Genomic DNA, 12,886 nt, shown 5'->3' with positions numbered 1-12,886 from the left:
AAAGGGGCTCAGTCTGTTAAGTCTCCAACTCTTGATCTCAGCTCAGGTGTTTTAGGATAATTTCAGATTTTTTAAAGAAAAATTGTGAAGTATGTATTTAAAAAGTCACAGTTTAAGTCACAACTAAAATATAAATACAATAAACTTTAAAAAAGGGTAAAGCAGAATACAGAACATTTAATAAGCCAATAGAAGATAGGAAAGCAGATAAAAAACAAAAATGGAAATAAACCAAATTATCAGTAGTTACATATATGTAAATGGATTAAATTCACATATCTGACAGATCAGACCAAAGAATTTTTTTGGGTCCAAATACTATTTACAGGGACACATGCAGAAATTTCAAAAGCAAAGAAATGAGGGATGTACAATGATATTCATTAAGAAGTGGAAAAGCCAAATTCTAAATGATTCTATACTTTAAAAAAAAGCAAGGCTATCTATATAATGTAAAATTATGAAGAATTAAAACTTCATGCTGTATAGAAAAGTGGAACAAATGATGACAATTGTTGAGTTAAAAACTTAAAAAAAAACAAGTAATATACAGGATGATCACAATTAGTTTTTAAATAATTTATATATTCATGTATACCTACCTAGAGATAATTGTCTGGAATGGTTACATGCCAAAATATTACTGTGGTTATTCCTGGATAATGAAAGAATGTGTGACTTTCTCCTTGGTATTTTCAGCAATAAACATGGATTCTTTTGGTCATCAGAAAACATAATTTTTAAAGTAAAGAGATAGCAATATGTATAACAGGAAAATACTAATCAAAAAGCTACTGTAATGTTAGTATTAGACAAAATAGAATTTAAGGCTATTATCAAAAAGATAAGAGGTAACAAGTATTATGAGGGTGTGGAAAAGAGGGAATCCTTTTGCACTATTGGTGGGAGTGCAAACTAGGGTACGCACTATGGTAAACAGTATGGGTTTTCCTAAAAAAAATTACAAGTAGAACTATCCAACAATTCCAATTCTGGCTATCTATCCAAAGGAAATGAAATCTCTATGTCAAAGAGACAATTGCACCCTCATGTGCATTGCAGCATTATTTACAATAGAATATTATTCAGCTATAAAAAGGAAGTTCTGCCATTTGCACAACATGGATGGACCTTGAAGGCATTATACTAAGTGAGATAAGTCAGAGAAGGACAAATATTACATAATCTCACTTTAATGTAGAATCTAAAAAAACTGATGTCACAGATACAGAAAATGGATTAGTGGTTGCCAAAGGCAGAAGGGTGGGGGTCACAATGGTCACAATGGGTAAAAGAATCAAAAGTTATGAACTTCAGTTATAAATTTATAATTAAGTTCAGGGGATGTAATGTGCAGCATGGTGAATAATATTGATATATATTTGAAAGTTGCTAAGAGAACAGATCTTGAAAATTCTCATCATAAAAAGATTCTGTGAAGTGATGGATGTTAACTTACTGTGGTGATCATTTCACAGTATATATATCAAATCATGTACACCTAAAACTAATGTTACATGTCAATCGTATCTCAACGAAACGGGGAAAAAAGATTTGTTTTGTTTTTTTTTAAAGATTGCACAAAAAAATAAGGACAAAAATATCAGTAGGAAGGAGAATATTTTGGAATTATAAAAGTAAAAACCCACCAAAATGATGGGATAATCATGAATACATATGTTTACAACAGAGCCTCGACATACATAAAGCAAAAGTTAGAATTACAGGAAGAAAAAAGTAGCAATTGTGTGAGATTTTAAAAAAATTTGTATATGAAAATGAGACCTCAAGTATATGTTCTGCTTATATATTAAACAAACATATATCAGGATGCATTTAGAATATTTAACCAAATGTGGCAAAAACTATCATTTTATTATTTCGCATAAAATGAACTTTGAAGATAGTTCCAGGACCAGTTAATTCATCAGCTCAGTATCAGGAAACCATGTAGATTTCTCTATGGTTCTCTTAGCTTTCCTCTTAGGATTGCAAGATGGATACCACTGCTCCATATATCCATTTTCTTACAGAATAACATGCAAAGCAAGCAGGAAACGAGGCTCATGTTGCTCTATTTTTATGAAAGAGGAAGATCCTTCAGAAGTCTCCAGCAGACTTCCCCTTTGAGAAATAGGAATCATTAGTTTAGACCAAACATGATTCTTCCTTTGGAGCTAGACCCAACTTTTCTGAAAATACTGCCATCCAAACAAAATAGAGGTTCTGAAAGCAAGGAAAAGAGGAGAATGGTTTTTAGATAAGCAACCAAGAGCACCTGGCCCCAAAATGAACAAGCTTGATCTAGTAACCGGTGCTAAATAAAGAAATAAACATTCCTTTCAAACACTCAAGGAACATTTGCAAAAACTTTTCCATATCCTAAGTCATGGAGTCTGAACACATTTCAGAGAATTTTTATCATGCACACTATGTTGCCTGGCCAAATGGTATTGAAAAGAAACCTATATATTTAGTAAATAAAAATAACCTCTTAACCACTTAAAACAAAAGTTATTAACATTTAAACCTGAAGACAATTTAAATACTACATATCAAAACTAAAAGCATAAGTTTAGGATATAGAAAGTTACAAACAACTTCACTTCCACCCTAACAATAAAAGAAGTTGGACAATCTTACAAAACCTTAACTTTTCCTAACATCATCAGAGAGCTGATTGCAAAAGCTACAATAGCACAGAGGGACAAGCCTTTCCAATGAGAGGAGCAGTACATTAACTGTTTCATGCGCTGATAAGACTTGTGCTAACAGAAACATTAAAGTTCTGTAGGTGAGATTAGACCAGAGAGAAACTACACCAAAAAAATTAAAAGAATGTTGGAAATGGCAAAAACAGAGGTTAAATATAGAAGACTTTTTTTTTTAACTGTTTTGATGCACACATACACAGTCAATTGATTTTGGAAAAGTTGCCAAGAGAAGTCAGTTGAAAAATGATTCTTTAACAAATGATACTGAAACAACTGGATAACCATATGCAAAAAAAAAAAAAAGTTGCCTGGACTTACACATGTGACACTGTATTTTTAAAAAACTCACAATGGAACTCAAATCTAAATTTAAGACCTCAAACTATAAAATTTCTAGTTGAAAACAAAAACTTTGTGAATTTGGGCTTGGAAACCATTTCTTAGATAAAACTCAAAAGGACAAATATTTTAAAAGTTGATAAATTAAGCTTTATCCAAACCACAGAATGTGAGGAAATACTTGAAAAACATGGATCAACAAAGGACTTGTATCCAGATATGCAAAACATGCTCACAGCGCAAAATAAACTATTTTTTAAAAAAAATGATTAAAAGATTTTAACAAATACAAAAAAGCACATAAAAAGGTGCTCAACATCATTTGTCTCGAGGGAAATGCAAATCAAAAGCATAAGAGATACCAATACATCTATTAGATTTGCTTAAAAAAATTCTTTTTTAATAGGGCTAATGTCAAGTGTTGGCGAATATACAAAATAACTGAAACTTTTCATACATTGCTAGTAGGAATGCAACATTTGTACTTTTGAAATAGTTCTGCAGTTTCTTGTAAAATTCAGCATACACCCACCATATGACCCAGCAATCCAATTTTCCTGTTGTCTACTTTTAACCCCTTGCTAACCTGCTAAGCTGCAGCTGTAAGATTCTTATGTTTTGGGCCATCTACAAGTGAAAAAAGCCGTTATCTCTGCTTGTTTAAGTGAGATACAATCCTACCTCTGGGCTGTATTAATAAATTTTAAAGTTCTTAAAATAAAGGCGCCCTATTCTGATTAGGTTTACAGCAACTGTCCCCTTCTCCCCTTGAGTACAATGTCTAGAGATATTTCTGGTTGTCACAACCCGGAGGTGTTTCTGGCATCTGGTGAGAAGAGGTCTGGCATGCTGCCAAACACCTCACAATGCCCAGGCTAGCCCTGCACATCCAAGAATTAGCTGCCCTCCATGTCAGTAGTGGCAAGGGTGAGAAACCTTCGTTTATAGAGACTAAAAAGCACTTATATAAATCTAATCATTTCAAAATTTCCCCAAAATGAACTCTACAACTAATACTTTAAATGTGGTAATCTTTTAGAGAAAAAATTATTCTCACAGAAGCTGCTAGCTTAGAAGCATTTTTTTAAAATAAGAAATCAAGTTCATGCAATCAAATCAAACTTATTTGATAATTTAGGTTTAAAAAACAGCTATACCTTCTTCCTGATTATATCAGTGTGAAGTAAAATACAAATACACATTTTATTCTTTTTAAAGATTTGGATTTGCTTTCTCTTAAAAAGAGAACTTCCTGCGTTTTCTATATAGAATGGATCTGATGAACCAACATGACTCCTGCATATTCAGGATAAGGAAAAATGAAAAATTTTGTTTGGGGCGCCGGGGTTGGTACAGTCCATTGAGCAACTGACTCTCGGTTTCCACTCAGGTGATGATTTCAGAGATTCAGCCCCTTGTTGGGCTCCAGGCTCAGCCCATAGTCTGCTTGAGATTCTCTCTCCCTCTTCCTCCACCCCTCCCATTCGTGCTCTCTCTAAAATAAATAAATCTTAATTTTTTTGTTTAACCTAGTTGCTTTATAATTCTAACAAAATTTTTTTTCTAACAAAATTTTTAAACATCAAGAATATATTATGTCCTATAGTGTGTCAGTTTAAATGTTAACTTTAAGACCTTGAACTATCTTAAATTGAGTTAATTAATTAATAATCTTTGGATGCTTTGATAACTTCTAAGTAATATAGAATGTTACTCTGTGCCTAATTTTCATGCGTACAGTTTTGGATTATATTCTTTTGGTTACAGAGTAGCTCTATTTTTGGGTCCTGTTAATGAAGCTTAAAGCATGAAAGAGATGACTGGCCATATTATGTGTACTTATGAGCTGTACTGCTCCATTAAATGCTTGCTGTATATGACAGGTAATCCTCAGTGGTCTCTTCCAGTAGTTTCTGTGAAGTGTAAGTAGTTTCTTTGGTTGAATGTGAGTGATTGAGACCATCCTAGGTGCAGTAGTGGCAAGGAAGTATGAAGAGAGTAGTTTTATTCTAAAGTATTTGATATGGAATGTTAAAGAAGATAAGAATATGAGGAAAATTATAGAAGTTATACAGAAAGAACTTTATTTGCCTTGGCTCATTATTTGCACAGAGAATGAGTCTAAATAGAAGCAATGAGGAAAGCCTGTGTGGCCCAGCGGTTTAGCACTTGCCTTCTGCCCAGGGTGTGATCCTGGAGTCCTGGGATCGAGTCCCACATCCTGCTCCCTACCTGGAGCCTGCTTCTCTCTCTGCCTGTGTCTCTGCCTCTCTCTCTTTCTCTCTGTGTCTCTCATGAATAAATAAATAAAATATTTAAAAATAAATGAATAAATAAATAAATAGAAGCAATGAAATGTGTTACAGTTTCTGGCAAATTTTGCTTAGTTTTTATTAAGATTATATTTAAAAATTTAAGATTTTTTAAAAATTTAAGATACATCTATTGCCAATAATCATATCAATGCAAAACTGGAGTTTGTTTTTTTCCCTTACATTAAAATGATAAATTGGTTTTAGAGCATTTAGTCTGTTGTTAATGAAAAGTAGTTAAAAAAAAGTTATTCTTTACAGTCTGTAATACACCCAGATAACTAAAATTTTGTATCTCACTGGGAAAGTTTCCAAGTTTTCTGTGCTTTGTGGTGATTTTGTCATGCTCTTGATTACTAACATGAAAACAAACACAGAAGTCCTCAAGTCTAAAAAGCTAAAGTTCCTTATAATGGTGTTACCTTCTATGATTTCTGTCACTTCCAGTGTGCCTTGGTTAATAAATAGCCAAGTAAAACTCATTCATTGTTTTTTTACTTCTATGACCCTTTCTTAATTGAGTGACAAAATCTCCCATGATAACTTTTTTGATTATGCTAAGATTAGACCCTACAAATAAATATAAATATATTTTTATTCTATATTTTAATATGTTAAATATATATAATACATTTCCAGAATGTCTTTTAGACCTAAAACATCTGTTTCCAAGAGGTTCCCTGGGAAGTCACAAAGATTTGTTCTTTTACCTTACAAAAAAATAGTAAATGGTAAAAATATTTGGGATTGTCAGATATATTTCCTATTTCTTAACTGGCTCAACATGATTGCAAGAACTGCATCAGAAGAGGTGTCAAATCAAAAGGAAATTTCAATCTTCTCTAGGTCAACCTTTAGGTAAGTACTCCTTATACAAAAATATTTCAAAGATTATGAACTAAGGATAATATGTCAATGTCCTCACCATCCACAGTATGTTTTTCCCCTTGGGGGAAACAGTGATCAAATCCTTCTTATATAGTCATGTATTGCATCCTAATAGAGAATATTACTCTCCTTCATTCTCATTTAGCTTCAGCCATTCAGTCTTATCATCAGAGCTTATTTCTGTTTTTCTCTCATACTTGCTGGAGTGTCTGCTGTAAGCTGCAGGCTAGAAATTGGGTCTTCAGTCAAGGAGGAGAGTCTTGGGTCTTGAAGATAAGATTGTATTAGATACTCTCAGATACTTGGTTGCTTACCTAGTTATTCTTCTACTAGGTGATTACTGATAACTCAAGAAATTAAGACAGTGGCAGTGAAAAGTGAATGGATCTGAGAAATACTCTAGACTTGGAGATTGGATTTGTAGTCTCTATCATAGCATAGTTGTCAAAGTCAACAGCATTCAGTTCAAGATTATTAAAAGATTCACCTTTATTCTCACACAGGTGGAAAGCCATTTCATGTCCAGGATGTGTGTCAGAAAAAAATGCTTATGCTGAAGTAGAGGAGAAAAGCCCTGGATCTGTTCAAATATCTATATAGCAACAATAATGAGCACTTTACACAAAATCCTGTTTAATCATCCTAATGCCCTACAAATAGATATTATTGCCTCTATTTTACAGAATGAGGAAACTAAGGGTCAGGGAAGGGGGGGCCGAAATTGCTCAAGATCATACAGTTAATAAAAGTAGAGTGGGGTTCTAACCCAATTAGCCTGATTTCGAATACTAGATTGTAGTACCAAATTTTACCATCAAGTGTAAAATAATCAAACAATCAGTGATTTTAGCTGGAAAGGATGTTAACATTCCCCAAATTCCTGCCTTGGATCTTGAACCCCTTGCTTTTGAGGGCCCTTCTCTGACCTTCTTCTATTTGCACTTTCTCCAAAAGGCAAAGAAGCTGTGGGTCAAGAGGATGTACCACCATGCTCCCTCTTCTAGACCATGTTTGGGCTGCCCAAATCTGGAATTCCTGCCCAGTATCCCTAGGAACATCATAAGTCTTTTGTTAACTAGCTTGCAGAGGGTGGCCTGTGCTGCTGCTGCTTTTTCTTTTTCTAAACTGAGCTAAGATTTATACATAACATTATTAGTTTCAAGTGTACAATCTAATAATTTGATCTTTGTATACACTACAAAAAATCACAATAAATCCAGTTACCATCTGTCACCATACAATTAACCTACCTCACCCATTTTGCCCACCTCCCACCTCCTTCCCCTCTTATACCCACCAATCAGTTCTCTCTATGAGTTTTGTTCTGTTTATTCTCATATTTTCTTATATTCTCATATATATATTCCACATATAATTGAAATCATACAGTATTTGTCTTTCCCTGTCTGACTTATTTCGCCTAGCAAAATATCTTCAAAGTCTACTCATGTTTTTGCAAATGGCAGGATTTCCTTCTTTTATGGCTGAGTAGTAGTTATATATATTATATATATATATACACTACTCATATATATATAGTAGTATATGAGTATATGAGTAGTATAAATATAGCATAGTAGTATAGTAGTATAATATATATATATCAGATCTTCTTTAACCATTCATCCATTGATGGGCATTTAAGTTGTTTACATATCTTGGCTGTTGTAAATAATGTAATGAACATCGCAGTGCATATATCTTTTTAAATTCATATTTCATTTTTTTCAGATACACAGAAGTGGTATAGCTGGATCATATGCTTAATTCTAGCTTTAATTTCTTTAGAAACCTCCATACTAGTTTCCATAGTGGCTGCACCAATTCGCATTCCTGTCAGCATTGTATGAGGATTCCTTTCCCTCTACATCCTCTCCAACACTAGCTATTTCTTGTTTTTGTTTGTTTTTTAAGATTTATTTATTTATTTATTTATTTATTTATTTATTTATTTATTTATTTAAGACAGACAGCAAGCAGGGGAGGAGCAGAGGGAGAGGGACAAGCAGAATCTGGACTGAGTGAGGAGCTTGACCCCAGGACCCTGAGATCATGATCTGAGCCTAAATAAAGAGTTGGGATGCTTAACCAACTGAGCCACCCAGGCACCCCTGTTTTTATAGCTGCCATTCTATAGGTGTGAGATGGTATCTCATTGTAGTTTGGACTTGCATTCTCTAAAAATTAGTGATATTGAAGATGTTCTTATGTGCCTGTTGGCCTTCTCTATGGCTTCTTTGGGAAAATGTCTGTTTGAATCCTCTGCCCATCTTTTAATTCGACTGTTCATCTTATTTGCTTTTGAGTCCTTTATATATTTTGGATATTAACTTCCTATCAAGTATATGATTTGCAGATGTTTTCTACTATTCAGTAATTTACCTTTCACTTTATTGATGGTTTCCCTTGCTGTACAGAAGCTTTTTAGTTTGATGTAGTCATACTTGTTTATTTTTTCTTTTCTTGCCTAAGCTTTTGGAGTAAAATCCAAAAATGCAATGCCAGCATTGTCAAGAAGCTTACCACTCCTTCTAGGAGTTTTATGGCTTCAGGTCTTATATTCAAGCCTTCAAACCATTTTGAGTTAATTTTTGTTTATGTGTAAGGTAGTTGCCCAATTTCATTGTTTTGCATGTGACTGGCTAATTTTCCCAACACCAGTTATTGAAGAGATTGTCCTTCTCCCATTGTATATTCTGGGCTCCTTTGTCATGAATTAATTGATCACACATGCACAGGTTTATTTCTGCGCTCTCTGTTCTGGTCCATGGATCTGTGTGTCTGTTTTTATGCTAGTACCATACTGTTTTGATTATGATAGCTTTGTAGTATAGTTTGAAATCAGGGTGTGTGGTACCTTCAGCTTTGTTCTTCTTTCTCAAGATCGCATTGGCTGGCCTGTACTTCTTGTGTGTATATTTCTTTGCTGAAATATAGGCTTTTTCTCTGCTATGTTTCTGCAGAAAACTCCAGGAGACTGAGAATTCAAATTTGAATTTGGCCTTCCAGGTCATTTTGACAGTATATTAGTCCAAGTAAGAAAACAGAGCATATTTTACTAAATACTTTGTTGTCTTGTTTTAGAACTACTGTAGAGTAATGGGTTAATATTTCATTAATAATATTAATTGTATTAATTTTTATATTAATGTAATATTTACTGATATTCTTTGATAAATATTGGAACTTTTAACCGTTGAATGTTATGGTAACAAATATCTACATTTATCTAAAGATAAAATTTTAAATTAAACTCAGTTATACATTTTTTTTGGTTTTGGGAGAGAGGGGTGAGGAGGGGCAGAGGGAGAGGGAGAGGGCGAATCTTAAGCAGGCTCCATGCCCAGCACAGAGCTGGACGTGGGGGCCTAATCTCACGATCCTGTGATCATGACCTGAGCAGAAATTAAGAATCAGAGGCTTAACTGAGTTACTCAGTTATGAAATGTTTTAAAAAATTGTTGACAAAACAAAAAATTTATATTTGTTTATATTCTTCTCTTATAATACTCTTTAGTAACTGGCATACAAAATTCTCCTAAGAGCTGTTCTTCTTAATGATAAATTAAGATTTTTTTTCTTTTTTCTTTTTTTAACATACTTTATATTTTAGAGCAGTTTCATTTTCACAGAAGATACAGAGCTTCCCCATATCCCATTGCACAGCCTCCTAGAATGGTACATTTGTTACAGTTGGTTAACCTACAATGCCACATCATTATCATACAAAGTCCATGGTTTACATTACGGCTCATTCTTGGTGTTTCACATTTTAAGGGTTTGGAAATGTATAATGACATGTATCCATAATTATGTTATACAAATCCTTTGTACTGTACCTATTCATCTCTTCTTCTTCTCTCCAGCCCCTAGCAACCACTGATTTTTTTTTTTTTTTTTTTTTTTTACTGCTTCTGTTGTTTTGCAGGTTATACAGTTGGAATCATATAGTATGTACTTTTTCAGATTGGCTTCTTTCTCTTAGTAATATATGCATTTAAGTTTCCTCCTTGTCTTTTTATGGCTCAATAGTTCATTTCTTCTTAGTACATAATAATATTCATTATCTGGATGTACCACTGTTTATTTATTCATTCAACTACTAAAGGACATCTGGGTGGCATCCAAATTTAGGTAGTTATGAATAAAGCTACCATAAACATCTGTGTACAGGTTTTGTATAGATGTAGGTTTTTAACTCTTTTTAGCAAATACCAAGGAGCTGGCTGGATCATACAGTAAAAGCATGTTTCATTTTGTTGTTTTTTAACTTTTAAAATTTATGTTTGTTTTTTAGTTTTATTTATTTATTTACTTATTTATTTTGAGAGAGAGAGAAAGAGAGAGAGAGAGGAGCAGAGGGAGAGGGAGAGAGAAAATCCTAAGCAGGCTCCATACCCAGCACAGAGCCTGACTCAGGGCTTGATCTCATAATCCTGAGATCATGACCTGAGCCAAAATCAAGAGTTGGATACTTAACTGACTGAGCCACCCAGGTGCTCCAAGTATGTTTCATTTTTTAAGAAACTGCTAAACTGTTTTCCAAGTGGCTTTACCATTTTGTATTCCTACCACCAATGAATGAAGATGTTGTTTCACATGCTCATCAACTTGGTGTTGTCAACGTTTTGGATTTTGGCTATTCTAATACATGCATAGTGGTATCTCGTTGATGTTGTTGTTTTTATTTTCATTGTTGTTTTCATTTGCATTTCCCCGATGACATAAGATGTGGAGCATCTCTTCATATGTTAATTTATCATCTGTATATTTTCTCTGGAAGTGTTTTTGTTAAGGTCTTCAGCTCATTTTTTTTAATTAAAAAAATTTTTTTTAAAGATTTTTATTTATCCATTCATGCAGTATTGAAGGAGAAGAACAAAGTTGGAGGAGTGACAATACCCAACTTCAAGAGTTGGTACAAAATAAAGAAGAAGAAGAAGAAGAAAGAAAAAAGACTTGGCACAAGGCTGGCTATAGCTCTTTGGAGATTTCTGGGAAGCTTGTATGTCTGGCCTCACAAAATGATTTAGAAAGTATACCATTTGCCTCTATCTTCTGAAAGAGATTGTAGAAAATTGGCATAATTTCTCCCTTAGAAGGTTAGTAGTACTCACCAGTGATCCTATCTAGGCCTGGTGCTTTCTGTGTCAGGAAAGTTATTCATTATTGCTTCAATTTATTTAATAGGTATAGGCCTACTTAGATAGTGTATTTCTTCTTCTGTGAGTTTTGAGAGCTTGTGTCTTTCAGTGAATTCGTCCATTTCATTGAGGTTATCAAAGTTGTAGGCATAGAGTTGTTCATAGTATTCCTTTATTATCCTTTTAATATTCATGGAATTTGTAGTGATGTCCCCTTTTTTATTTCTGATATTAGTAATTTGTGTCCTCTCTCGTTTTTTCTTAGTTAGCCTGGCTAGAGGTTTGTCAATTTTGTTAATCTTTTCGAATAACCAACTGTTTTATTCATCTTCTCTATTGAGTTCCTGTTTTCAATTCCATTGATTTCTGCTCTAATTTTTATTCTTTTTTTCTTTCTCCTTACTTCAGATTTAATTTACTCCTGTTTTCCTGGTTGCCTAAAGTGGAAGCTTAGATGAATGACTTTAGATTTTTCTTCTCTAATATATGCATTGGATGATATAAATTCAGTTAAATTCTGATAAAACTCCAGTAGGTTAGGACCTGGTTAAATAGTTTCTTCTGAGGGCAGATCTTGCTAAAAAGAACAGAATGCTCTGCATATTTCAGAATGGTTCCTTTTCTCCTCTCCCATTGGGAGCACCAGGAGATTTTTCTCTTATGTGGACTGTGAGAATCTGGCACAGCTTCAGGTAGTAAAATTCACAAAAGTGTAGGGGATCCCTGATGGCGGGGTGCCCATGGAATTTTTGTCTTGGACTTACCCACAATGAGCTCCAGTGATTTGTAAACTACAGTTCAGGTTTCCTACCTTGATGCTGGTTCCCATGGAGATTTCTTCTCTGATTGGTTGTGATTCTCTGTATTCATTTGTTGGTCTCTCTATTTTGGGGGGTAGTGATTTGCTCTGGGACCTTGCTTTTTTTATGGATCTAAGAAGAGGTGTTGATATTTTGTTTTGTTCAGCTTTTTACACAGGTGGAGTGGTTACTTTCAAGCTCTTTATATGTTAGATCAGACATTTTAAAACAAATTAAATAATTGATATTGTGCTAAAGGAATCTAATAGGAAAAATCATCATGAATTATACTCTGTAACTATAAATCTAAGGTATATGGACCAAAAATAAAAGGAAAAGAATAGGCACTTTATAATTTCTAAATGAGCTCTAACCTATATATTCTTGTCTAATTGCAAACCACATTGTCTTTTTCTAAAGCCCAAATTTGAAATAGTAAAATAATCAGTGCATGTAAAATCTAGTGCCTAGATTTTGGTCTGAAATGCTATTCGCCATTAAAATGAACTAAGGTTCGTTTCTTGGAGAATGACTGATTCCATTTCCTAAAGGAAAAAATTTCAAAGTGAGTCTAAATCATCGTGTTTTAAGAATAGAGGATCTTTAAAGAGCTTTTAAAATTCTAGAATGGCATTAAAAGTCCTAATCAACCCTTTCCAATTGCCAATATGACAATTTGAACATCAAAA

The sequence above is a fragment of the Canis lupus genome, chromosome 32 (genome assembly GCF_048164855.1).
Source record: "Canis lupus baileyi chromosome 32, mCanLup2.hap1, whole genome shotgun sequence".
NCBI classification, from domain to species: Eukaryota; Metazoa; Chordata; class Mammalia; order Carnivora; family Canidae; genus Canis; species Canis lupus.
The sequence above is the reverse complement of the archived record's forward strand: the minus strand, read 5'-3'. Positions refer to the sequence as shown.